Genomic DNA, 26928 nt, shown 5'->3' on the forward strand with positions numbered 1-26928 from the left:
TGGCATTCTGTAGGAATTACCTCAGTTGGCGACCTTCTGGGTGCGAATGAGGCTTATACCTTTAAAGATCTACAACAAAAATGTCATCTTCCAAATGGGCACTACTTTAAATTTTTGCAGATTCATACTATGCTCAAACATAAGAACCCTAATATTAACTCGGAGAAAATTGAAATTATCGATACCATCGCTAAAAGAACAGCAAGAATAGGTACAATCTATGGTCAGCTACTGGATAAGGTACAAGATGATCTAGAACATACAGAAATTGCGTGGGCAGACAGATTTGACAATCCGAATTTAGATATTGACATGAGTCTCTGCCTATCATCACGACTACTTATGTCAGCTAGTTTAAAAGTCCAGACCTATAAAACTATCTATAATCTATACTATACTCCGGCCAAATTATATGCCTGGGGCATAAGAGAGAACGATCACTGCCCCAGATGTCTTAAAGGCCCTGCAACGCTTATTCACATGTTCTGTGAATGCGGCCAATTAACACTTATTAAAAAAAAATGATCTGTGAATTCTGGGAGGAAGTGTTTGGCCATAAAATACCCGACTCCCCATCTCTATATCTGCTAGGCACTGATAATACACTAAACCTGAGCAGGGAAGAAGAGGACATGCTTTTTATAAGCTCGGCAGTCCTCAGGGTAATACTAGCAGCACGGTGGAAAGACTCAGATCCACCAAGTTTTAAAATGTGGTTAGCACGTCTTCTCGGGGTCTACAATCAGGAAAGTGCCATCTATGCCACCAGAGGGCTAAGATCTGCTATGCGTGGTATGGCGATCTGGCAACCCATCACTAATTGGAGGAGGAGGCTTAGCACAGTGTGATAGTATGATAATGACTTACTCTAATATGTCGTTTTATATGTCTATTCATTGCCCTTTTTCTTTTCATTTCTTTTCCTTTTTTTTAAAATTTGTTTTCTTCACTTTTATTTCACTCTCCCTCTCAATATGAGAATGAAAACAAATCAAACATGGAAGTAATTGTTTATTGTACAATATTATCGTATTTCGACTACTTTTGTTTTTGTTTGTACCTGTTTTATCTGGTTCTGAAAAATAAAAAAAATAAAAATAATAAAAAACAATTTCATTCTGCCCACCACCGATAATTAATACAGTGGGCATAGGAAGGGCCTCCTTGTCCATTTTTACAATAGGCTTTTTTCACTGGAGCATGTACATTATAATAGAGTTTTCAAGATGCACAAATAGAAATTGTTCTCATTGGTAAAAGCATTACTTCAGAGTGAAAAGTTTAAGTCAAAGACCATGTTTTACTTTTTGTTGCTTTTGTGGCTGTTTCTACGTGTTTATAAACTAATGCCTTCATCCAATACCAAAGTTCATCTATGGCACCGAAAAAGCAGAGTTTTTTTCCTTAATCTTAAACTGGAACGTTGGGGACGAATGCATGAGAAAAACATAAAAGTAAGTGTTGTGATTTAAAATATTACCTAACTCGGAAAAATTCCCAGTGTTATGACTGTAAAACTGGGTCATGCCGAGCTTTCCAGACGTACTGCTGGGAGCATCACGTGATATGATATATGGGCTACTATTCCCCGTGCAACCAATTCTATATAGTGTAGCATTTATTTATTTATTTATTTAACTTGTATAGCGCGTTATAACCACCGGGGTCTCTAAGCGCTGTTTGTCCAGATTACGTAGTAGGGTTTGGCATTTACTTGATCTTAGCAGTGCGCCTAGAGGCTGCTCCATGCTTGCTTGAACAATACAGTTTTTAACTTTTTCCTAAAGGATAACAGATTGCATTCCTTCCTTAGTTCTGGGGCCAGTTTGTTCCACAAAGCTGGGAGTGTGTTGGAAAAAGCACGTCCCCCCACCGTGGCCAGTTTGAAACGGGATTGGGACAAGAGGGTAGCGTCCGACGAGCGCAAAGTCCTGCTCGGTGTATATGGGGATAGGCGGGATTTCAAATATCTTGGTGCATTACCATACAGCGCCTTATGTACGATACACAATCCTTTAAATACAACCCTCTGCCGAATCGGGAGCCAATGTAGCTCCTGCATCAGAGGGGAAGAGTGGGCAGTCCTGGGTTTCTTATAGATCAGCCTGGCTGCATCATTCATAACCCCCTGTAGCTTATCCAGCAACCACTGGGGTAGACCTATATACAGGGAGTTTCCGTAGTCCAGCCTAGCCCGAATTGTGGCTGAGACCACGTGTCTCAAGGTGGAAAATGAGAGTAATGCAGAGATCTTCCTCAGTTGTCGCATCAGGCCTATACGGGTACCCACTACCGTGGTGACTTGTTTTTTCATGGAGAGTTTATCGTCCACATACAGGCCCAGACTTTTGACTGCGGTCGCCGGTTTCGGTGGCACACCCAGCTCCACAGGCCAGAATTTCTCGCTCCAGGGGTTGCCCGTGATGGAAATGGGCAACACTTCCGTCTTGTCCGGGTTGATTTTTAAGGAGTTCTCGGACATCCAATTAACCGTGGCTTTGAGTATGTCCTGCAGCCTGGTAGACGCTCCCAGGCCATCATCCAGCCGGATGATTATCTGGGTGTCATCGGCGTAGTTGTATACTAGGCAGTCCATCCTATTCAGGAGTGCAATTAATGGCTGCAAGTAAATATTAAAGAGTAGGGGTGACAGGGCAGAGCCCTGTGGAACCCCGCAAGTAATTGGAGCAGAGGTGGAAAGTAGATCCCCCAACTGTACTCTTTGTGTCCTGCCCTGCAGGAATGATGTAAGCCATGCATGTGCTGTACCCCTGATACCGAAAGACCTCAACCGCGACAAAAGTTGTTCATGACACACGGTATCAAAGGCCGCGGAGAGATCCAGTAGTACCAGGGCGCTCGGTGTTTTTATATCAGCCCGACTCCTCAATTCATCCAGGATTGATAGCATGACTAATTCCGTGCTATGGTTAGCGCGGAACCCTGCCTGATTGGACTCCAGCAGGTTGTTGCTCTCTAGATGTCCTGAGAGTAATGCCAACACATGCTGCTCAATCACCTTAGCCAGAAAAGGCAACTGGGAGATGGGTCGGAAGTTCTTCAAATACTTCGTGTCCGATCCGGGTTTTTTTAGTAGAGGAATCAGGCGAGCCTCTTTAAAAGCTAGAGGGACCTGTCCTGTGTGAAGGGAAGTGTTCAGCAGATGCAAAACTTCTTCCTCAATGCCTGGCAATGCCAACTTGAACACATCAGGAGGGCATGGATCCACCAGGGAACCGGATTTGACTCGGTCCGTGATTGTAAATAGTTCCTGTTTTGAAATTGGGGCGAACTCAACTAACGGTATAATATCCAGCGGGGCAGTATGGTCAGGTGGACAAGGACATTCGAGGGGTGTAGTTGCAGCAATTTCTCCCAGAATATCGGAGATCTTATTCACAAAGAAGTCCTGGAACCTCCGGCAATCCTCCTGGGTGAACTCAGTGCTTTGCTCTTTGTCTATCCTGAGCTCCGCCAGGACCCGAAAGATTTCCTTCTGTGGATTTCTAGCTGCAACTATTCTTTCCTCAAAGAAAGCAGCCTTCCTAGTTTGGATGGCTAGTTTGTAAGTCGCTAAGGATGAAATGTATTCTTTCTTGGCAGTGGCGTCATACTCTTTCCGCCATGCTCGTTCTTTCCTCCTCACCCCACGTTTCATATCCCGTAAGGAGTCATTGTACCAAGGGGCCCCAGCTCCTCTCTCCACCTTCTTCACCCTACGAAGGGGTGCCACCAAATCAATGGCTCTCCCCAGTTTATGCTGAAGGTGTCCACAAAGGGCATCAATATTAGCGTCCTGCTCCTTTACTGAAGGAGACTGTTCCAGGAGATACACCATTTTCTCCCCATCAAAGTTTCTCCACTTCCGGGCCATTTTCCAACCTTCCCCAGGCTTGGACAGATGGCCGTTCAATAAAATTCTGCCCTTTATTAAAAAGTGGTCAGACCAGGCGCATGGCAAGATCTCTGTGGAGCCCTGGACTGGCATAGTGGTCCAGACTAAATCAAGCACATGTCCCTTCTCATGTGTTGGTCCCTTCACCTGTTGAGTGAAATCCAAGGAGGAAATTGCCTCCTCAATCTGTAGTGCTTGCCCCTCTTTAGGGGATTTTTCCCAATGGTAGTTGAAGTCCCCGTCAACAATCATTTTGTCATATCTCGAGCGCAGATCCTGAACCAATCTAGTGAAAAGAACCAGGAATTCTGGCGAAGCCCAAGGCGGTCGGTATACCACCAAAAACACCACACATACCGCCCCCCGCCTGAGCTTTACCCCCATAACCTCTGCTCCCCCCAGGGTTTCGGATAGAAACCTTTCGGCGCGGAGACGTGCCTGATAGAGAAGAGCTACTCCACCTCCTTTCTTAGCTCCCTCCCTATTGAAATGGTGTGCCAGATAGTTATCTGGTAGGGCCGCCACTAAGTCCGGCGCCGAACAATCCTCCAACCATGTTTCGGTAAGCGCAAGGGCATCTAGCTCCCCGTCTTCCAGTAATGAAAAGACCTCCAACTTATGGCCCTGCAGAGAGCGCGTATTCAGCAGGCCATAGTTTAAAGCGTGAGCATTGGAGTCGCGCTGCCGCGCTCTTGTGCTCTTAGGTGGAATCAGCAGGCCCTCCCGAGCCAGAAGATGTATGCAGTCCTGGTCAAGGTGGGACTTAAGCGTAGCATTAAGAATGGGGCAAGGAAGCCTGCAGAGCAAACGCACATTTTCCACGTAGAGAAAGCTCTTCCCCTAGACCTCGCTAAATCCATGAGCGATATGTTCTTCTGCCGACCCTGGAATGGAAATCAATCCAATCCTTGTCTTGGGTACATTTTTGACCATTTCCAGACTGGGAACTGATTGGATTGCAGTATGTGAATGCCCACAGAGGAACAGGTTTGTTGGTGTTACCAACTATTTAAGGCTACCCACACTTTATTGTGCCCAGTTGCCATCCCTTGTGCGGGATTTACTACAGTCAGAGAAATCTCCAGTACCAAATGTATTCACACTTTCCAGAAATCACTATGTCAATTCCTTGCAGGTGTTATTTAAGGTATTTGTGGCCATAAACCTATGCTTGCAGCCAAAAATACCTTTGTGAATCATGCTCCTAACGTTTAATGTTAACCTGAGTCTCATAGTCATCTTCAAGATGAGGGATTAGGTATCTCAGCATGTATCTGAAACAACCTCTACTAAAAGACCTGAGGCACAGTATGTATAAATGTTAAACAGCAGTGGTAAAAGAGAAATGTGTTAGGCGGAATCATAGAGTGCTTTAATACTATCAATAATAGCAGTGCTTTATTTGAGTTCATTGTTGTAGGTGGGCCCCACCAGCATTCATGCTTGAGGACTTCCCAGAGCAAGAAAGAGAAAAAAAAGCAGGGAAGGAAAATGCAAGACAAAGGCAGAAACATAGTGCTTGAGAGAAAGCAGAGTAAAAAGTAACCTGCAAGAATGGATCAAAGGGCCAGAGAGTGTTTCGTGGTGGGTCAACAACGAGTGAGATGTAGTCACGACTAAAAAGCCTTGGTATCTAGCCCCCACCCCGCCCCCCTTCACCAACACTCCTAGTGCCAGACACAGGCTTCTGAGCAAAACTTTGGGTCTCGGCACTTTTTGTTTTTATGCATTGAGAACTGGATAAAGGTAGGTTGAAAGTCAATAATACTATTTTCATCATAGTCTGTAGGAATTCTTCTCCACGTTGAGTTATGGAAATGTTTATTATCTGGCCACCAAGATTGAAGGGCATAATCAGTCACGGCCCATCATTTAATTAGTGTGATAGTTGTTTCCAGGGACAAAACTGTGCAGTAGTTCGCTGAATTAAGTGTCAACTCCATTGAGATGAAACTAACCAGCATTGCTGTTGTCTCTGCGAAGCACTATAAAAACTATCTGAGAAGGATGCATTAATATTTACGTGATGCATATGCATTCCCATGATCAATTCATGTGGAAGGATTGAGGCATGCTCAGGTCATCTGGCCTACCATATTGCAGGCATATGGGCTTCTTTTGAGTGCAAAATATGGTTGGGTGCATAGAGCACTTATGGTACAAGATGCTTTGTGAATCTGGCCAATGCCGAAAGTGCACATATTTACTCTGTAGGCGCCTTTGGCAATGACAGATTGAAAATCATATTTGAGAACACGGCCCTTTACTTGTAACTTGCCCTGTTAATTTCTCGCACACTCTTTTATCCCATTTTTTCCCTCATTCACACTTATTATATTATGTCTCTCAGAACTTCTTCTCCACAACTTTCTCTGCTTCTCTTTGATATAGCCTCTCCACGGATTGCTCTTTCTCCCATTCAATGGAAGTGTGTCTATACAAAACTTTGGTAGCAGTGTTTGAAATAATCTCAGCTACTAGTAATTACTAGGGCCGCCTCCCAGTCCATTGTTATTTTGCACACCATGCCACCTCAGTTTTGACCCAGCCATATGCAAATCAGTCTTGACCCTGCTCCAAAAGAATATGCAAAGCTTTTAGCTGCACATCATTTCTACTCAGTATTTAGACCAATTTAATGGTAAGCAAACATAAGCAATCGATATTAGGCTTAAGACTCGAGCCAACAGTCATTTAGAGATTGGCCCTTTGTTTTCTTCTTAAAACCAAATCACATAAAAATATCAGTGCGCCCTGTAAACTTCTTGGCTAAAGGTACATTACTATCTAGCCGTGCTGCTCACTTTCCTGAATGCATAGAAGCATGTCACACAGTGTACTCATATCTTGAGTCACTGCTCTGCAGTGAAAAGCTCGTTCTCCATAGAGAGATAACCAGATGAATTTTTACTGAGCTCATTTTAATGGCTTGCTATACCAAGCAGCAATGCAGTCTTAGGGATCACCCTGTCTCCCCATCACCTCCAAATGACAGTTCAAATGAGATGTAAAAGTTTCTTACGTTGGATTTTAGTTTGGCATGTGTCAAGGAACTAATGAGATTTTTATATGGTGTAAATTTTGAGTGGAGGAATTTCAGCAGGAGAGATTGGATGTAAAAAAGGAAAGCCCAAGGTGTACGAATCTTGATGAGCTCCTGTGGGGGGACTATAGGTTTAAAATAATTGAATGGCTGTTATTTGGAAAAATGTGCCAAAATGGTTCTGAAAAAAATGGATTCCTGTTGATTGCTAGATAGAGAAGTAATTTAACTACTCAACCAGTCCCTAACTGTACCATGACAAGTCTGCCTTTCTAACAGTTCTTTCCGGTACGCAGAGCTATTTCATTACAAAATGAGCTGCATGCATTTGAAAGTTGCTTTGACTTTTGCGATGCTCATCCACGTGTTTCCACTTTAATGCAATATAACAAATCGCACATACGGTATTGCTTGCATTGCACGCATTGATTTATGATGAAAATATTGTGCATTGTCACTAATTCAGATGGAACTGGCAAGTAACAACATGATGTATTAGCAAAGGAAACTGAAAGGAGAAGATAGTTTTCGACAACTGCAGGTGAATAAGCTATTTATCAAGAAACAAGTCATTTCAGCTATACTTATCTGCCTTGGTCTGGGCTTGCAATGTTCTGTATTAAAATATGTACACATATTCTTAATATCTGAGGTCCAGCGCAGAAGAACATTTTTCTAACAGATGAAATCATATACTCGATATTTATTTGAAATACAGATTTTCAATTTCAAGAATAGGAATGCGTAAATGCGTTCTATCGTTATTATTATGACGATAACTTTACAATCACCCATTAGAGGAAATATGTAGTTATGGTTAAAACTATTCGTTTACATGGAAATCGTTTTAGACCACTTAGTTATAATTAGGGACAATTTTATGAATCTTCACCAAATCCTCTAAGGAAAGTAAGTACACACTCCAGATCGGTCAAATTAACACAATCTGAACTATGGTGTGTAAAGATGTATTTCCTATTCAAAATACCCCATGAAAGATTTTGACAAGGCTAAGTACAAAAGGTTGGGCCAATTGACTTCTACCATAGCAGGATGACAGAGTTAAGACTAAACCAGTGTTCACTTTTAGTTTGGTATAAACCTCTCCAACTTGTTAGAGAATAATCAAATTCCAATTCAGTATTAACATTTTACCCTTGGGTTGTGTTCTGATTTGGAAGTACAAATTTGAATTTGTGCCCGCCACTCGATTAAACTTCCAGTAGGTCAATCGCTATCTTCATTGCCCAAACTAGAAATGTGGACATGTATGATGTGGGGATGAGTACACCTCATCGTGAAGGGTGTGAGATCATGAAAGAGATCGTGGACAAATAAACGAATAACCATTTGTTGCATCCCATAACAAAGTGCATTTTGGTAAGATATTTTCTCTTGGCATAGATATAATCCTCCACATTCTTTGATAAATTTACAGTTATACAAATTCTTTAATTCCTGGGAGAATTGCTTAGCAGACTAGCTAACAATGGTACCGGAAGTTCAAAGAATTACACCTGCCTTAGACCTGCACACAGATCACGAGCAGAACACTGCCTATCCACCTCCTTTGGGAATGCTACAAAAGGAGTTCTTTGGAAGAAACTTTGCAACTGTGTTTTCTGTGTTTTGAAAGCTCAATCCGTTTTTTCACCTCTAAGACTCCTGCTTTCTTTCAGTTGGCCGTCTCCTGTTCCAGTGCCTTCCGAGGCCAGCTTCATGTGAAGGCTTTATCCTCCAGTTGTGTCCACCATTCACATAGTCCCTTTGTGCCTCTGCTTCTTTTGTCATCCTTCCTTGAGCATCTCTCTATTATATTGGTACAAAATTTCATCAGCTTCCACATGGTTAAGGCACTTACTCAATCTAAAGTCCCAGTCCCAGGACCAGGTCTCCTATGCCGCTGCATCTCTCTCTCCGGCTTTTGCCTTGTTTTAATGCTTTCTCCTTCCTTTCCCCCAATTTTTCTAAGTGCTTCCCCCTGCTTTTTGCCTTGTTTGTACTGCTTTCTCACTCCTTTCCCTAATTTTTCCAAGTGCTTTCTCCTGCTTTCTGCCTAATTTATTCACTGCTGTTTCTGCTGATTCTGCCTGTTGCCCCTTCCCCCGACTTCCATCTAGCCCCACCCACCACCTCCCAGTGCACCACTCCACCCAGGACCTACTTATAGTAGGTTGAAGCGTAACCCTATTAAGCAGGTCTTAGGACCAGATCTCCCACTCTGCAACATTGCTCTCTTCAGCTTTGCCTTCTTTTTACTGCTTTCGACACCCCTCCCATTTTTCTAAGTGGCTCCTCCTGCTTTCTGTCTCGTTTTTATTGTTTTATAGAAAAAGTTTTGATCCCTATGCACTCCTTTTCGTTAAATGTAAACTTTCTTGATTTTTTCGTGGTGCTGACAATTGTCACAAGATGCCTGGTCGTGCCTTATTAAATAGAAAACATTGTTTTCGTTTTTATTGTTTCTCACTCCTTTCCTCTGTTTTTACCAAGTGCTTCATACTGTTTTCCATCTCCTTTTTACTGCTTTCTCCCTCCTTTGGCCTGTTTTTCCAAGTGCTTTCTGCTTCATTTTTACTGCTTCCTCCCTACTTTCCCCATTCTCTTGCCAACTCTGCTGCCTCATCTTCATCACAGAAGTCAACAACACCAGCGACACCGCAAAAATTGACACACCCACTATATCAACCGAGACGACCACATTACAACTCCACTGCATCCTACTCAAAGTACGTTTAATCCGGAAAAATGCCACAGAGGTCTGGGACACGATCTCCTCCCTCACCCCGAGTGTCATATTCCTCACAAAAACCTGGCCAAACCCCACCTCGACACAAGACATCACCACCGCCATCCCCGAAGATGACATGAGAATACACTGTGACTGAACAAACAAGCACGAAAGTGGTATAGCCATCATCTACAGGGACTCTATCCGCTGCATGACATCTCCTGATGACCGTATACCAGTAATGGAACACCTCAACTTCCAACTCCACACAGATCGAAATAGCACCATCAGATGTACCCTTGCATACAGACTGCCAGGACCACATCCCGGTTTCTGCAGCTCTCTACTCAGAATTCATTGCCATGCTCGCAATCGACTCGGAGGACAACATCTTCCTACGGGACCACAACTCCCCCCTCTACGACCCCAGCAACGGCAACTTCACCAACCTCCTGGAAAACATGAACAACAGCGACCTCACATGGCTCGTCACCAACCATACCTACATCGCAGGACATACGCTTGACCCCACATTTGCCTCCAGCGACAGAGTCAGGTACATCCACACCACACCACTCACCTGGTCCGATCACCACAGTGTATGCTTCACCATGTCAGGACCCAACCACCATGGCACCATTCCTCCCAGATCCACATGAAGAGATTGGAAAAAGGTATCAGAAGACCAGTGGAATGACACTCTCCGCTCCCTACTCCCAGACTCTACATATGACCCTGAACAAGCAGCTAAGAGCTCCTCCGAGTGGATCACAGACGTTGCCAATACCATCACCCCTGCCAAGACATCAAGGGCCAAAGAACAAAGCAAAACAGCAAGCTGGTTAAGCCAGGAACTGCACCCTACCAAATGCATTTGCTGACAACTCGAAAGAAAGTGGTTGTTCAGCAAAAAGACAGAAGACCACACCACCTACAGGTCCGCTTTGAACCAGTACCACCACCTCCTGAAAGAAAAACAGAAGACTGCCCTCTCAAACTGCATCAAATCCAGCGCAAACCACAGCAAAGAACTAGTCACCATTGTGAAGAAATTCACCAATCTCGCAGCCACTGAGAACAACATCATTACATCCCAGAAACTGTGTGACAACCATGCAGACTTATTTCATAACAAGAGCTTGGCTGTCTATGAAAACTCAGAACACCAACCCTCCACCACAAACAGTATCAGCCAGCTCACACCCATAAACACAAGCCCCAAACACCTTCTCACCCACTGGAAACTCCTCACTGCACAAAATATTAGTTCCATCATGAAATTTGTACACTTGGGAGCACCCATGGTTTCTTGACCCCACCACATCTTCAACCTCAGAAGCAAGACAATTGGCAACAAGCTCAGGAAGGTCCTGAACACCTCCATCACTGCAGCCTCCTTCTTTGAGGACTAGAAAGATGCTAAAGTGAGGCCCCTCCTGGAAAAACATCTTCCAACCCACACGAAATGAGGAACTGCCAGCTCATCTCTCTGCTCTGCTATCCAGCAGAAGGTCTTGAGAAAGTGATCAACCAGAAACTCACCCAACACCTAGAAGACCACAACTTAGTGAAGCCCCCCGATTTAGATTTTCAGGTAACCCCAGCACTGAGACAGCCCTAATTGCAGGCACAAACAACATCAGAACCCTCCTGGACAGTGGGGAAACAGAAGCCCTCATCTTCCTGGACCTGTCACCCACATTTGACACCATCTCCCACCACATCCTGATCAACAAACACCACTACATCGGGATTCAAGGAAATACCCTCAAATAGATTGCCTCATATCTCACTGGCAGAACCCAAATGATCCACCTCCCACCTCGGAGCCCAAGAAAGTCATCGGCTGGGTCCCCCAAGTATTGTCAATCAATCAATCAATCAGGGGATTATAAAGCGAGCTACTTACCCGTGACGGTCTCAAGACTCTAGGGGGGGCGGGGGGAGGGGCAGTTCTGGATCAGTTGAAGAGCCAGGTCCTGAGGTCCTTCCTGAACGTGTGCAGGGTTGGGGAGCATCTGATGTTCATGGGGAGCTTGTTCCAGGTCTTGGACCCAAGGCAGGAGAAGGCTCTCCTGCCTGTTCTATTTCTGCAGATGTGGGGGTCCTCTGCCAGGACGAGGTCGGCGGAGCAGAGGCTCCTCTTGGGTATGTGCAAGGATACTCTCTTGTTGAGGTATTTGGGTCCGATGTTATTGAGGGATTTGTAAGCGTGGGTGAGGAGTATGAAGGTGACCCCCTTCTTGACGGGGAGCCAGTGGAGGTCTCATAGGTGTTGGGTCATGTGTTTGTGATGCCGTGTCCCGAGGACGAGTCTAGTAGCGGCGCTCTAGATGGTTTGGAGTTTGTGTAGTAGAGCTTTGTTGATTCCGGCATATTGTCCCTCAGCATGACCCTCTTCAATAAATACATGACCCTCCGGGCCCCCACCGTCAGATCACATGGACCCTGCATCATCTTCTACACCGACAATGCACAGCTCATCCTCTCATTGTCCAAAGATTCCTCCACCACGAACGCTAACTTCTACAGATGCGTGATGAACGTCACAAACTTGATGAAGGAAAACTGTACCAAACTCAACCCCGAAAAAATAGAAGGCCTTGTCTTTGGGAACAACACCTTACCATGGACAGATGCATGGTGGCCCACAGAGCTCGGCACACCCTCCACCTCAACAGACCATGCCTGCAACCTGGGCATCATCCTAGATAGCAAGCTATCCATGGAGTAGCAAGTCAATGCAGCCTCATCCACATGCTTTCACACCCTTTGGATGCTCTGCAAAATCTTCAGGTGGCTCCTGGCAGACACCAGAAGGACTGTCACACAGGCCGTCATTACCAGCATACTGCACAACGAAAAAATGCTCGCCATAGGAATCACTGCACGCATCCAAAGAGACTCCAGGCAATACAGAACTCAACAACATGAATCATACTCAACCTCCCTATGAGGATCCACATCACACCACATCTCAAGAAACTACACTGGCTCCCAGTTCAGAAGGGATGCCAGTTCAAGATGCTGACCCGCGCATACAAGTCCTTGCCCATTGAAGGACCAGCATGCATCAACATACACCAGACCCTCCACAAACCAACCAGACACCTTTGATCAGCTTCCCTCTCCCTAGCAGACACCTCACTGATCTGTTGAGCCAACAGCAGAGTTTGCTCCTTCTCGTATCCAAGGCTTAGAACAACCTCCTCCTGCACCTCAGGACCACACCGTTGTTCCAGCAATTCTAAAGAGAACTAAAGACCTGGATGTTTGAATAATCAAACCTCCACACAGCAACAATTAGCTCCATCATCTCGAGACCCTCATGGGTGATTTGCCATACTTAATACATTTTTGTCTAGTTGCAGTATTTTATTAGCTTAAGTACACATATTCTCTACAATTTACCACACCTTGTAGGAAATTAGATATTTTCTCAGAAAAAGCAAGGGACTTTGGTCCACTTTCACCGCTCACACCTGTATTCACCCGACAGAAGGGAAACAACAGAAGAAGCCACTTTTTGAAAACCCTATCGTAATTAGGGTAGGAAAATAAATGGTGCAGACCAAAATTAATCTGACCATACAGAAACACAAAAAAGATTACAAAACTATCATGGGGCAGAAATATTGGCTAAAGGGTATAACCAAAAACCATACCTTGTGCTTAGTAGGCTTAAGACAATGCACAGTCAATTACATGCAAGTAAATCAGACATGTTGACAGGGCAGAGCATGGCTAAACGCAGGCAATGTTGCTAGGTGCACACCATGCCTTGTATTCAGAATTACAAAAAAACAACTGACTGCAGCCTTGAATTTTTGACATATGGCATGGCTGAAGACCATGCTTGTTAGACCTGACATCATTGGCTTGAGTCTCTCCTCCATTTTTTTCTGTTTGCCTCCACTGTTTTTCGATGTTTTGCTGGTATATGCTTTGGGCGCGGTGTCACTGCTAATCAGTGCCACAGCGCAAGTGCTCCCTATGTTAAATTGATGTATCTATTGTATCCATGTTTGGCTTATTTGGTTTACTGTCAGTCCCTAGTCTAGTGCACCAGGAGTGCCGGGGCTTGTAAATACAAATGCCGCTCGTGGGCTTGCAGCACGTGTTGTGCCACCCACAGGAGCGGCCTCGTAAAAGAATGTCTACGGGTCGGTCATTGCGAGACCCACGTGCAGCCTAGTGCTGTCACGCAGGCTGCGCAAGTATACCTACTTGCCAGCCCCTCAAAACTTCCCTTGACTTCATGTTAGTCACCCCTATGGTAGGCCCACGGGCAGGGTGCATTGTAAGTGTAAGGTAGGACACGCCTGACCAAGTTGGCATGTCCTAATAGTGAATTACAGCCATCTTCGTTCTTCACTATTGCGAGGTAGCCTGCTCTCCATTAGTTAGAATGGGCCGCCGGGATTATTAAGGCTATGATCCTAGCTGGCTCGGGGAGCATGGTGCAATGTCGAGTTTGGTATCCCTGAACTCGGGGTTTAATTACGCATCCGTTGGTGTGGATGGTTTTTGGACTCTGGGTTTGAAAATAGCACTTTTAGAAAGTGTCTATTTTCTTGTCTAACCATTTCTGGTTTCTGCTGGTCTTGCGTGTGTGTGACAGGAGCTGGGTGGCTCCAGAGGTCTGGATGAGTCAGTGTGGGATGAGTGGGACATTTGCGTTGAGAGTAGGGGGAGAGTAGTTGCTGATAGCCTGCCCTGCCTGAGACAATGTTGGCTCCACCTCCTGCCAAGCGGCTGATGGCTCTATGCCTGCCATGGACGATCCTAGCCCCACCTCCTGCCAGGAGGCCGATAGCTCTGCTCCTGCCAGTGTCAATGCTGGCTCCACCTCCTGCTGGGTGTCTGAGGACCCAGCCCTGCTCAGTGAATAGGCCAGGTGCTTCTGCCTGGCTCCACCCACAACAGACCCAGGATGTTGGGAAAATCCCCGGCATGGACAAAGGGATCAAAGCCGGAAAGGGGTATAAGAGAAGGACCCCTGAACCAAGAATTTAGATCACTTCTGACAAGGAACCCTGTAACCAAGGACAAGAGGCCTGCTGATCTGAGGACTTGCCTACCCCTTCGGCCAGTGTGCTGTTTGCTGGGGGGAATCCCGCAGTGCTTCTTTATTTTTGCCAAGGAACCAGGAGAGAGGAACTGTGTGTGTACTCTCACGCTTGCTAAGAAAATCTCCAAGGACTGGAAGAGTGCCAGTCTCCTGCTGAAGTCACAGGGCTAAAGGACTTCATCTGCTTAAAGTGCTATTTGCTGGAACCGTGAATCCAGCACCTCTGAAAGAACCAGCAATCTCGACACCGACGGACGTCGGCGAATCCAGCTCGACGCAGTGGGTAACGGCCCCAGTGTCCCGCTTCCTTGACGACCGGCCGCCCGGCCCGACCGACGCCAGCAGCAACGCCAGTGAGTGGGAGTACGGCTCTAGCTCCAGAAGACCTCGTGTCTGCACCGCTGCTGATCGCATCAACTGTGTGCCCTCTCGACGCCGTGAGCGCTGCTCACTCTGTGCAACTGCACCATCGACGACGTCTGCTGAGGCCTGATCGACACCGAAGACACGACGCCGGATTGCTCGACGCCGCTGATCATCGTGTGCTTCATTTTCCTAAAGGTACTGTGTTGTTGGGGGTCCGTGTGACTCCGGGCTCGACGTAGCGCTCCTCGCGGTCGACGCCGAACCTTTGGATTAACTTTGCCTCGACGTCGTGTAGCCCCCGTGTGGGTTACCCTGTTGCTAAGAACTGTATTGCCAAGAAGAAGATTTGCTTTGATACTAAAGACTTTTGTGCTAAAGAAGAAACTACCTTTGAACTATCCTTTTTCCCTTCCCCGCGTATTTATTACGATTGTGTACATTTTTGTCGTTATTTGGTCTTGTGCTAAGCCTTATATAAAAATACTTATTTTTATAATACTACTGTGTCGTGTCCATTTGTAGTTCATTCACTTTATTACTGTATGTGATCATAATTGCTTAACACACAGCCTCTGAGATAAGCCTGTCTGCTCTGCCAAGCTACCAAGGGGGTGAGCAGGGGTTATCGAAGGGTGTGATCCCCTTGCCCTGACTAGAAAAGGTGTGTCCCTATTTGTCAGAAGTATATACCTCTGCCAACTAGAGACAGCCGGCTCTAACATTGGATGCAGCGGTGAGGATTTAGACCTTGCATTTATGACCCATGTGCAGTGATTAGTGTACGCTACATAGTGAAAGCAGACCATAACGCAGTCACAATCTAACTTGGAAGGATCCTATTTTTGGTTCTCCGCTTTTCTGAAGCTTGATTTTTTGAACACTGCCAGTTTTGACCATGAGTGACAACGGAGTCACTACCCCTGTTGTTGTTGTTGTTGAGGAGGAATTCGACAGAGCGAAGATAAACGACTACGGCTTGAAGAAACTGAAATCCTTCTGCAAGCAGTTTAAAGTTCCTACCAAAGGCATCACATTGAAGGAGGGATATCTCAAAGCTTTGGAGGCCTGGTTGGAATCCAGAGATCCCACTGATCCGGTGGTGGTACCGCCAGTGGAAGGGGATGAGGAGGCACCAGCGAATGGGCCCGAGTCCTCTCCCGGAAGCAGTGTTTCCTCCAAAGGTCTTTCCCCAGAAGAACGAGAAGAAAGGGCGAAGGAGCGTGCATACAACATGGAAATGGCAAGGCTAAAGATAAATGGGCAGTTGGAGTTAGAAAATGCAAGAGGTAGAAGAGAAGCTGATTTGGAGACCAAAAGGTTAGATTTTGAACGAGAGAAGTTAGCTTTGGAGCGTGAAGCCAGGTTGAGGGAGCTGGATATCCAAGCTAAGAAGTTAGAATTGAATCCCTCTGGTGGCAGCATCCCATCGGGGCCTGCAGAAAGTAAGTTTTACTTTCCCAAAGATGTGATAAAAGATTATCATAGGAACGAAGATATTGGTCAGGGGTTTAAAGCATATGAGCTAGCATTGTTGGCCCACCAGGTCCCTGAGAAGAATTGGGGAGCGGGGTTGTGGGGTCGCTTTGTGAATGAGGGGAGAGATACCCTGTTAGACATGCCTGTTGCGGATAGGATGTCGTATGCTCATATGAAAGATGCTTTAATGTTGCGGTATGGCCTAACCCCCGAGAAGTACAGACAAGCTTTTAGAGAATGTAAGAAGTTGCCTGGTACGACGTGGGTTGAATGTGTGTCTTATTTTTGCAGAGCCATGGATGGTTGGGTGAAGGGCAGCAAAGTGGAAAGTTATGAAGCTCTTTATGATTTGTTTGCTTGGGAGCATTTGTCTAATAACTGTTTTCCAGAGCTGCACCAGCACCTGATTGATAGCAAGATATCTAACCCTAGAAAACTTGCTGAGGAGGCGGACCGCTGGGTCAGTACCAGGGTCCACAATGGTCCAGTGGGAGACTCAGCCAAAGGTGGGCAGGGTCCCCAGCAGAAGAGTGGGGGGACAAGGGTAAACAGAAGGAGTCTCAGAAAGGGCCCCAAAGTAATCCCCAAGGGAACCAAGGGAAAGGTTCCCAGCCTCCCCCTGAGAAGAAGCCAGGGGCCCCGACGGGTAAACCTGTTCATAGGGGCCCCCTAACCTGCTACGGTTGTGGGCAGGTGGGACACCGGTTTTACGACCCCCAGTGTCCCAAAAAGGATTCGAATGCACCGCCGCGTGCACCCCCCGTCAGTTGGCGAGTGTAGCCTTGGGAGGGGAGGAGATGGTTGTCCATGGTGGGAGGGGCCCCGCAGAGATGTCCCTGGTCTCGCTAGGAGACATGCAAATGATCCCTCCACCCCCTCTGCCTAGTAACACTAGTAAAAATAGGCAGTGGGTGACCATTAATGGCCATAGAGTGGAAGCTCTTAGAGACACCGGAGCGAGTGTGACAGCTGTCAAGTGTCACTTGGTGTCCAGAGAGCAGGTGGTTCCCCACGCATTCTACCCCGTGATAGCTGCCGACAACTCCCAGAAAGAGTGTGAGGTAGCTCAGGTTTCCTTTGAATGGGGGGGAGTTTCAGGTACTCTTCAGGTTGCTGTGAGGCCCGCCATGCCTGTCGATTGTCCCCTGGGCAACGATTTAGAAGACTCCCCTTGGGCTAAGGTGGAGAGTGGCTGCAAAGGCACAGATAAAAGCACAGCTAGAGCTGCACGAGGAGGAGGAGGAGGGAGAGATTTTGGAGAAACGATCCCTAGCTCAGCAGCGACGTCAGCACAGACATCAGAGCAAGAAGCAAGCCAGTGATACCAGTGATACCAGCATTGATAGCACTGAAGGGGGTAGTGGGGAAGACTCTGCTACTTTGAATTCTGCAGGCATATCACTGTGTACTGAGGAGGTTTTCCAGGAGTGCAGTGGAAAAGGGAAAGAGAGAGGGAGGGTGAGAAGGAAACGCACAGTTGATAGCAAGAAAGAAACTAATAAGGCGTTTTTTCATAAAGCTGAAACTAAAAATATAAATAAGTTTCCCTCTTCTGGTGTGATAAATCATAACGTTCTGAGTGGGGTAGCTTCCGCTGGTGTTCGGAAAGAGGGCTTGAATGCAGAAGGCATAGTCACCCACTCCACTTCAGAGACTAATATCCCTGCTGCTGTTATTGCTGAGGGTACGGGGAAAATAAAGTTGTCGACCTATCTAACTGGCCAGGTAAAGGCAAAACGCTCCTATACTCCCAAGTCCACAAAAAATAAATCAAAGAATTCCGCTACCACTTAAAAAAAAATTACCCCCTCATTGCGCTCTTACTTTAAAGTGGTTCCTCAAGTGGTGCTCTTGGCAAACAATTCTTGCTCTCCTCTTTTAAACCAGGAGGTAGGGGATACTTCACCGGAGCTACAGATGGCCTCTAAACATGTGGAGGAGCATACTATAAGGGAAATGGTAGGAACGAATGTCCTTGTTTCTGAGCATATTATTAGGGAGATGGCTGGTGCTGGAACGAATGCCCCTACTCCAGATCCCTTTCTGGAAGCCGGTGTGGCCTTGAATGAAACCAGTACTCCTGCCACTGCCACTGCCACTGCCACTGCCAAATCCATAAACGATAGTACCATCGTGAACAATGGTAATATTGGCAATATTGATATACACAAGAAAGATTTGGACTACCATTTGGATCAATCACGATCCTCTAAGTCAGGAGAATTAGGTCAATCGAATCCTGCAGACCACCTAAATGTTATCACTTTAGAGCAAACAGCGCCTTCGTTGGTACTGTTCGCTCCGCTGGCACCCCCACTCCCGCTAGCGCCACCGAGTGTAGCGTCCAGCCTTAGCTTACAGTCAGTTTTCGAGGAATCAGGCACAATATCTTCTATTAATAGCAGGGGAGATCCTAGTTTACCCAATGATACCACACGGGTTCTGAATTCAGATCTGGTTTCTACACTACAGGCCTCTTTCCAGTCAATGTTTGCGACCCTGGCCACAGATATTAAAAAGGGGTTTGAGACTTCTGCATCAAATCAAGCCGATATTCGATGCTATTGTCAGCCATTAGATAGCAAACTTGGTGCTCTCACGACTAGGACAGAGACTCTTGAAGATTCAGTTACAGAAGTTAATATTAATCTAAGTGCAACAAAAGCAGAACTAAGGAACCTTAGACAAGAGAATCAGAGCTTGTCCGAAAGGCTGGAGACGTTGGAAAATCATGCCCGCAGGAACAATCTTCGAATATACCGGAGGAGAAAGAGGGTTCAGACATCAAGCAATTCATTGTTTCTCTCTTGAAAGAGGCACTACGGCTAATCACGCTAGATTCATTGTTACAACGCACTCACTTTACTGTTTACGTCAACCATTTATTCATTGAACATCTTAGACTCTATTCAGAGTACAATTACTTTCTTCTTTGTCTACAGAACATATCCCCAGATGAAGGCATGACTTGAATGCCGAAATGCATTGGGATGGTTTGAGTGCATCAATGGAATTTTGATGATGGAATATAATCTTGTGAATGCAACGAGAAGTAAAACATATGATTAAATACTTGAACATCTCACACGTCTGAATTGTTCTATTTAAAGAAACCTTTTTGCAAGGACACTTGTGGAACCCGGAGGACATTTCTCAGAGTTGAGAGTGCTGCCCCCACGTATGTTGTTTCTACGTCTAGTTCATCATCACAGGTTCACAGCAGCCTCTGTTTCAACACTGCCACCCTCTGTTTCACCCATGCAACCCTCTGGTACATCAATGCCACCCTCTGGTTCATCATCATCACTGTAGATTATGGGGGGAAAAGCAAGCACACCTGCCCTGCTTCAACTGACATGAATTAATTTGGGGTTGATTTATTAATGTGTCACTGTTTTAAAATTCCAGTCTGGCACCTGCTTCCTTATCTGTAATTTGCTTTCTGTTGCAGTGCAATTTTTTTTTCCAGGACCTTTGTGGCCTACTTGTAGCTATTCTATGATCCGGCTGTGAGGGTCAGAGCAGGGTCATACAATTGTTGCAACTAGCAACTGAACTCTGGAGGGGCCCCAGTCAGGAAGCACTACAGGGAATGGTTACTAATGATGAATTTGAACTTTTGCACCTGCTGAGTGCTTTCATATGGCTGAGATACCCGCCACCCCCTCTCAACACAATCCCCAAGGATGGGAAACCGGAAACAGTTCTGAAGTTTTTGGAAGACGGGAGGGAGTAACCCTCCCGGCCGTATTTATTAAAATATGAAACAAAATTAAAACATTAAATAAACAGTTTCATATTATGTACAATTTCATTACCACATTGCGATGTTTGGCTAACCTTAACAGATTCTCTAATACAAAGGTTCTCCTAGCCGAACTAACATCCTACAAAACATTTACTTGAAATTTTGAAATTGTACATCCTAACGTTTAAGGGCCAACGGCAAGGTCGTAACCGGTGTCAAGATCCCTAACCCCGAAATATCGCCCTCACTTGTGAGGGGCGGCCCAGAGGCGTACCTCAAGTGCAATTACCAATTTCCCTTGACTTGACGGGGGCCCCAATAAAACTCGACGCCACTTAGAGGTCGTACGAGGACTCGTGTGAGGTATCTAGAAGGTAGCGTAGACCCCCCCCCCAAACCCCACACAACTTACCACATCTGCCGTCGCAGACGTCCTGGCCCCGGGAAATTCCCCAGGAGGGGGCTGTAACCCCTCCTACCCAGGAAGGGGCCTTGACCGCCTTTCCTTTTCTTTCGGCGACCCATCCTTAGAAGGGACCGCCTCCCCGTTGAGGGGCCAATGGCCACCTCCCCCGAGCGCTCCCATCCGTGCTGGGTGACGCCCACTCATAGGGATCTTCCAATTAGTGCTCACCGATCATGACCTTACCGCCCGACCAAAATAAATACGACAATGCTAACTAAATGACTAAACTAAAAAGACAGTAGCAACTACAATTTTATTCAAAGCATGCTTACCAATGAACACTAAAGCAGAATTTCTTTATTTGCGAAACGTAACACAAATCGACCTTTCTTTATTACATACTCAAAATCATCATGATAATACCACAACCTGTAAACGAAAATCAGAGTTAACCATCAACTTTATTCACAAAACCACTTGCTGTCCTCAGGGGCTGGTGGGTGGGTCAAAATTGGCTCTTCGTTCCGTCTCGAGCTCACGTGCAGCGAGGAGGTGCAGCTTCAGAGCACAGGAACAAGAGGATGCCTTCTGATCTTGCTTCTCCTTTTATCCGTCTTCAGGGCGGGCGTAAACCCGCCCCTGCCTGCCCCAAGGGCGTGGCCAGCCGCGTCAGTGTCTGGGCCAACCCACTCTAGGGCGGGAAAAGGCGCGCCCCGGCTACGCCGCTTCGGGCATACCAGCCGAGACTCGCCTCCCGCCCAAGATGGCTTCCCGGGGGGATCGTGGTACTCCGCCATACGTTCGGGGGGACCGAGTGGTCGCCCCTTTCCATATGGCTGAGATACCCGCCACCCCCTCTCAACACAATCCCCAAGGATGGGAAACCGGAAACAGTTCTGAAGTTTTTGGAAGACGGGAGGGAGTAACCCTCCCGGCCGTATTTATTAAAATATGAAACAAAATTAAAACATTAAATAAACAGTTTCATATTATGTACAATTTCATTACCACATTGCGATGTTTGGCTAACCTTAACAGATTCTCTAATACAAAGGTTCTCCTAGCCGAACTAACATCCTACAAAACATTTACTTGAAATTTTGAAATTGTACATCCTAACGTTTAAGGGCCAACGGCAAGGTCGTAACCGGTGTCAAGATCCCTAACCCCGAAATATCGCCCTCACTTGTGAGGGGCGGCCCAGAGGCGTACCTCAAGTGCAATTACCAATTTCCCTTGACTTGACGGGGGCCCCAATAAAACTCGACGCCACTTAGAGGTCGTACGAGGACTCGTGTGAGGTATCTAGAAGGTAGCGTAGACCCCTCCCCAAACCCCACACAACTTACCACATCTGCCGTCGCAGACGTCCTGGCCCCGGGAAATTCCCCAGGAGGGGGCTGTAACCCCTCCTACCCAGGAAGGGGCCTTGACCGCCTTTCCTTTTCTTTCGGCGACCCATCCTTAGAAGGGACCGCCTCCCCGTTGAGGGGCCAATGGCCACCTCCCCCGAGCGCTCCCATCCGTGCTGGGTGACGCCCACTCATAGGGATCTTCCAATTAGTGCTCACCGATCATGACCTTACCGCCACAGGCCGGATAGTTGACCGGCTATCCGGACCCCCCACAACACTCCTACCTAAAGGTCATGGTGTAACGTTTTTAGCCATGCTAAGAAGTCTCCTATGAGTAACTCATTCCCCACCCGAGACAAATGCACTCCATCCCCCAAATACATACTGTCATCATTAATACACCCATGCGAAATAGAATGCAGTGTCCTGGAACGGAACAACCTACTCACTTTGTTATTCAGCTTTCTAACAGAATGATTTAAAGCAGGAACCGAAATAGCCCCCCGCCATACTTTTCGTGGGATCATATGGGACCACGCAATTGTGCACCCTGGAACTCTCCTCGCTAACCAACTTACAGTGGAAAGCATCGCCTCAAGAAGAAGTCGTCTACCAGTGGTGACCAAATCATTACCCCCAAGATGTACTATGACTACAGACGGCGGTGACCTCGTCCGCCCTAGCAAATCAATACAGAGTCAATACAGAGACCGCCTCTTCCGTAGAAGGACACCCTGTACCCGTATTCCCCAGCTACGTGAATCATATCACCTGCCTTGAATACGTCTGCGGCACGTCTCACGTATGAGTGGCCCACGACCCACACCTCCTTTTTCACAGCCGGTGATGTCTGACCGCTGGCCCGGTGTTGGGTCGACTGGAAAGTTCGCCCCGCCTCGTAGGCTTGCGCAACTGAAAACCAAACAAAAACAAGAAGCGTGAGTACATTGTTACAGCTTCACAACATGTGCAACCGCACATACCTTTTATAACAATTGGAGGACCAACGCCCCACCCGTTTAACTTGGTCAACATTCAGACCCCTGGCTGTAGCTTCTGTAGCAGCCCCTATCCGAAAGGAATGGGTCCCAAACTCGCCCGGGTTCAAGCCCGCAGCGGCAATCGACATCGCAAGCACCCGCTGGAACTGAAACTTTGTCAGTGGGGTGGCATCAGCGTGTCTCAACAAGGTCCCCCCCCATGATGCCACCCTTCGTGCTAGATAATCTTCTAAACACCTTACCGGGCACATGGAGGACCCGGGAATCCTGCGTATGATTACGCAGTCACCCATCCCACTCTGATCGGTCTTGGACCTGACAAATGAGACCGTCATCGTCTCCCCTCTGATCTGGACGTGCTCCTGGCACAATCCTCCTGTCACATCCTGCTTGTTCCTCGCCACTAGTTCGCTTACCCGCATAGCCCCATGGAATGCCAGCGTAAAAGCGGCTCGGAATAACACTGTCTCAAACTGAGATGAACACGTAGCAGGGAGTCTGGATAATAACCGGGCCAGCCTATCCAAACCTATCGGGCGCCTCTCGTCTACTTTGCGACCCTCAAGGCGTTGCCACCCCCGTAGCGCTTTCTGTACAACGAAAGACGCTGTCGGGTCCTGGATCCCATGAGCCCTAGCAACAAAGGAAATGGCAGCCCGATGCCTCTGAGCCGTGGCCACCGATTTCCCGACCAGATGTAAGGACATCAGAAAATTTACAACCCACTCCTCCTGGCCCCAAAGCTCCTCTCTACCAGTCCCCAAAAAGGCCAAATAGGACCGGAACGCCCCTTCATATGCCTTCCTCGTCCTGGGTGCTAAACTCTCTCCCACGAGGTTACGAAGTTCGGGGCACCGAGAGACCAGAGAGCTTCGGGAAAGGGTGCCGGCTCCGGGTCCGCTGTGGGAAGGAAACCCCAGAAAGCCTGCATACGAAAACGAGACAGTGCATCAGCCGCCTGGTTCATTACCCCGGGGACATGTCTTGCTCTGAATAGCACATTCAATTGCATACACAGTAAAACAATTTCCTTGAGCAGTCTCAAAATCCATTTGCATCGTGCTGCCTGACTATTGATACACTCGACCACGGTCATATTGTCAGACCAAAATACCACAGAGTGATCTTTGAAACCTTCAGGCCAAGTTCTCAGGGCCACTAAAATGGGGAAAAGTTCCAGGAAGGCAATGTTACTCGTCAGTCCACTGTCATGCCACCATGTCGGCCATTTTTGTGCAGACCATCTTGTGCCGAAGATGGCACCGAAACCTATGCTCCCTGCCGAGTCTGTCCACAGCCCCAGCTCATCGGAGGACACGGCCGGTTTGTTCCAGACGACTCGACCATTGAAATTCGCCAGAAATGCCAACCAAATGCGCATGTCCTGGCGGACCTCGGCCGAGAGCCTTGTGCGATGATGGCACTTCTTCAGGCCGACCATGGCTTGAGCAATCGAACGGGAAAAGGGGCGGGCCATTGGTATAACCCTCAGGGCAAAATTCAACTGGCCAACTAACTGCTGTAATTGATGCAGCTTAACCTTAGGTCCACCTATACACATTTGCAGGGATGTCCTGAACTTTGACACTTTGTCAACTGGTAAACGAAAACAACCTTCTCTGGAGTCTAACTCGATCCCCAGAAACTCGAGGCAAGTGGAAGGCCCCACAGTCTTACCTGGTGCCAATGGCACGCCAAACTGATTCATCAAGACACAGAATTGCGCCAAAGCCTGCCCACATTCCGGATCCCCGGCTGCCCCCAAGAACAAAAAATCATCAAGGTAATGCATCACATGTTGGAAACCCGTCTTCCTTGTGAAGACCCATTGTAGAAAACTACTGAATTTTTCGAAATAGGCACAGGATATAGAGCACCCCATCGGCATACACTTATCCATGTAATACTGACCCTGAAACATGAAACCTAGGAGACGCTGATCGTCTGGATGTACCGGGAGCAACCGGAACGCTGACTCGATATCAGATTTTGCCATCAGCGCCCCGGGCCCCAGGCGATTCAAAATGGCTACGGCCTCATCGAAGGATGCGTACCACACCGAACACACTTCCGGGTCTATCGCTTCGTTTACGGAAAGACCACGTGGGGCTGATAAATTATGTATCAGCCGAAACTCACCCGGGTCCTTCTTTGGGACCACACCTAGAGGGGAACAAACAAAGTTAGGAACCGGCGGTACACTAAATGGACCGGCGACTCGACCTTGAGTAACCTCCTTCCTGATCTTATCCTGTACCACGGTCGTATGCTGGAAGACCGATAGCTGATTTTTACATTTCCCTGCACCTTGAAAGTCCCCCACTGGGATGCGGAAACCATAAGCAAACCCGTTCCGCAACACCCCAGCAGAAGTACGATCCGGGTATTCACTGAGCCACGGAATCATTGCCAAGGTATCAATCGGGGTAGGTAAAGGCGCCCCTCGGACTATGTTAGACCTGTTTGGCGCCTCCTCTACCCCCGTTATCACCCGTTTTGGCTCTGCACGTGGACTCAGGATGGGATGATTGCCCGCACCCACTACATTCGTGTCTAAATTTGCACGATCCCTGGGGCCTAGTACATTTACCCCTGTTGAAGTTCCAACAAACCCCCCTTTTTCCTGTATTGCCGGCAGGCCTCGAGTAATTGTCGGTACCCGCACCCGATCGAAAGGGCGTCCCCGCATATTGGCGGGAGGATTCGCCAACGTTACTCCCTACTAATGGTAACTTCAACATACCAGTTTCCTTCATTTTGGACCAAGACACAGAATCATAACAATCCCACGTTAAATTTTTATCATGTTCTTTAGCCTTTCTAAACAGGTTATCATAGCAAAACCAATGATTACCCTCATGCGATACCGAGTACCCCATGATTCGTGACTGATAAATCGGCAATTCGGGTAACCGATCGGGCCTTCTTTCCCCCAGGATTGATGTAAAAACCCCCCACGCTTGGCCCCAATTACCAATGTTTTCATTTACCTTAAAGGCGGCCATTTTTGCGCGCCAAACACTCGGATGCATGAGATCCTTCTGGCCTTTAACATGCTCCATCTCATAGTGATCAGTCAGCAACGAGAAGATGTTTACGTACTCCCCTGCCCATATCTTTTCCTTAATAGCCAAAGGAACATGCTGACCCAACTTGTCCCTACGAGAGGGTGCTGACTCATCTCTCGCAATCGGCAATGGCCGCTTACCTGCACCGGACGTTGCCTCTGCTACCGAACCCGTCCCCCGCGGCTTCTCTACTGCGGCAGCCAGCGTGGACACCTTCGCTGCTTTCCGTGACTCACGCAATTGCTTCATCAGCTCATGTGCGTCGACAGCCGTGGCGCCCTCGCTACCTTTCCCCAACCACGCTGCTAATTGTGCTGCCAGCTCGGGCGGCATATCTTCCCCGGACACGGGGGTGACCACAACGGGAATCGGATTCCCTTCCTCCGGCACGGGAGTGGGAGCCTCGAGCGGGGTATTGGGACCCGGGTTGCCTCCCCCAGCTGCTCCCCTCCTGGGCCTTTTGGGACGTTTCGGCCCCCCTTCCTCGTCTTTATCCATTCACCTTTTTAAGTCGGTCACCTCTTTCATGAGAACGCGCAGCATCTGGTCAGTAGTCATGCGCTTTCCCGCCTTCTTCGGCATTCTCCAACAGAGTATCTGAAAAACAAACAAGAACGATTACAACGCTCAAAATTGGCTCTTCGTTCCGTCTCGAGCTCACGTGCAGCGAGGAGGTGCAGCTTCAGAGCACAGGAACAAGAGGATGCCTTCTGATCTTGCTTCTCCTTTTATCCGTCTTCAGGGCGGGCGTAAACCCGCCCCTGCCTG

The sequence above is a fragment of the Lissotriton vulgaris genome, chromosome 1_1 (genome assembly GCF_964263255.1).
Source record: "Lissotriton vulgaris chromosome 1_1, aLisVul1.2, whole genome shotgun sequence".
Taxonomy (NCBI): domain Eukaryota; kingdom Metazoa; phylum Chordata; class Amphibia; order Caudata; family Salamandridae; genus Lissotriton; species Lissotriton vulgaris.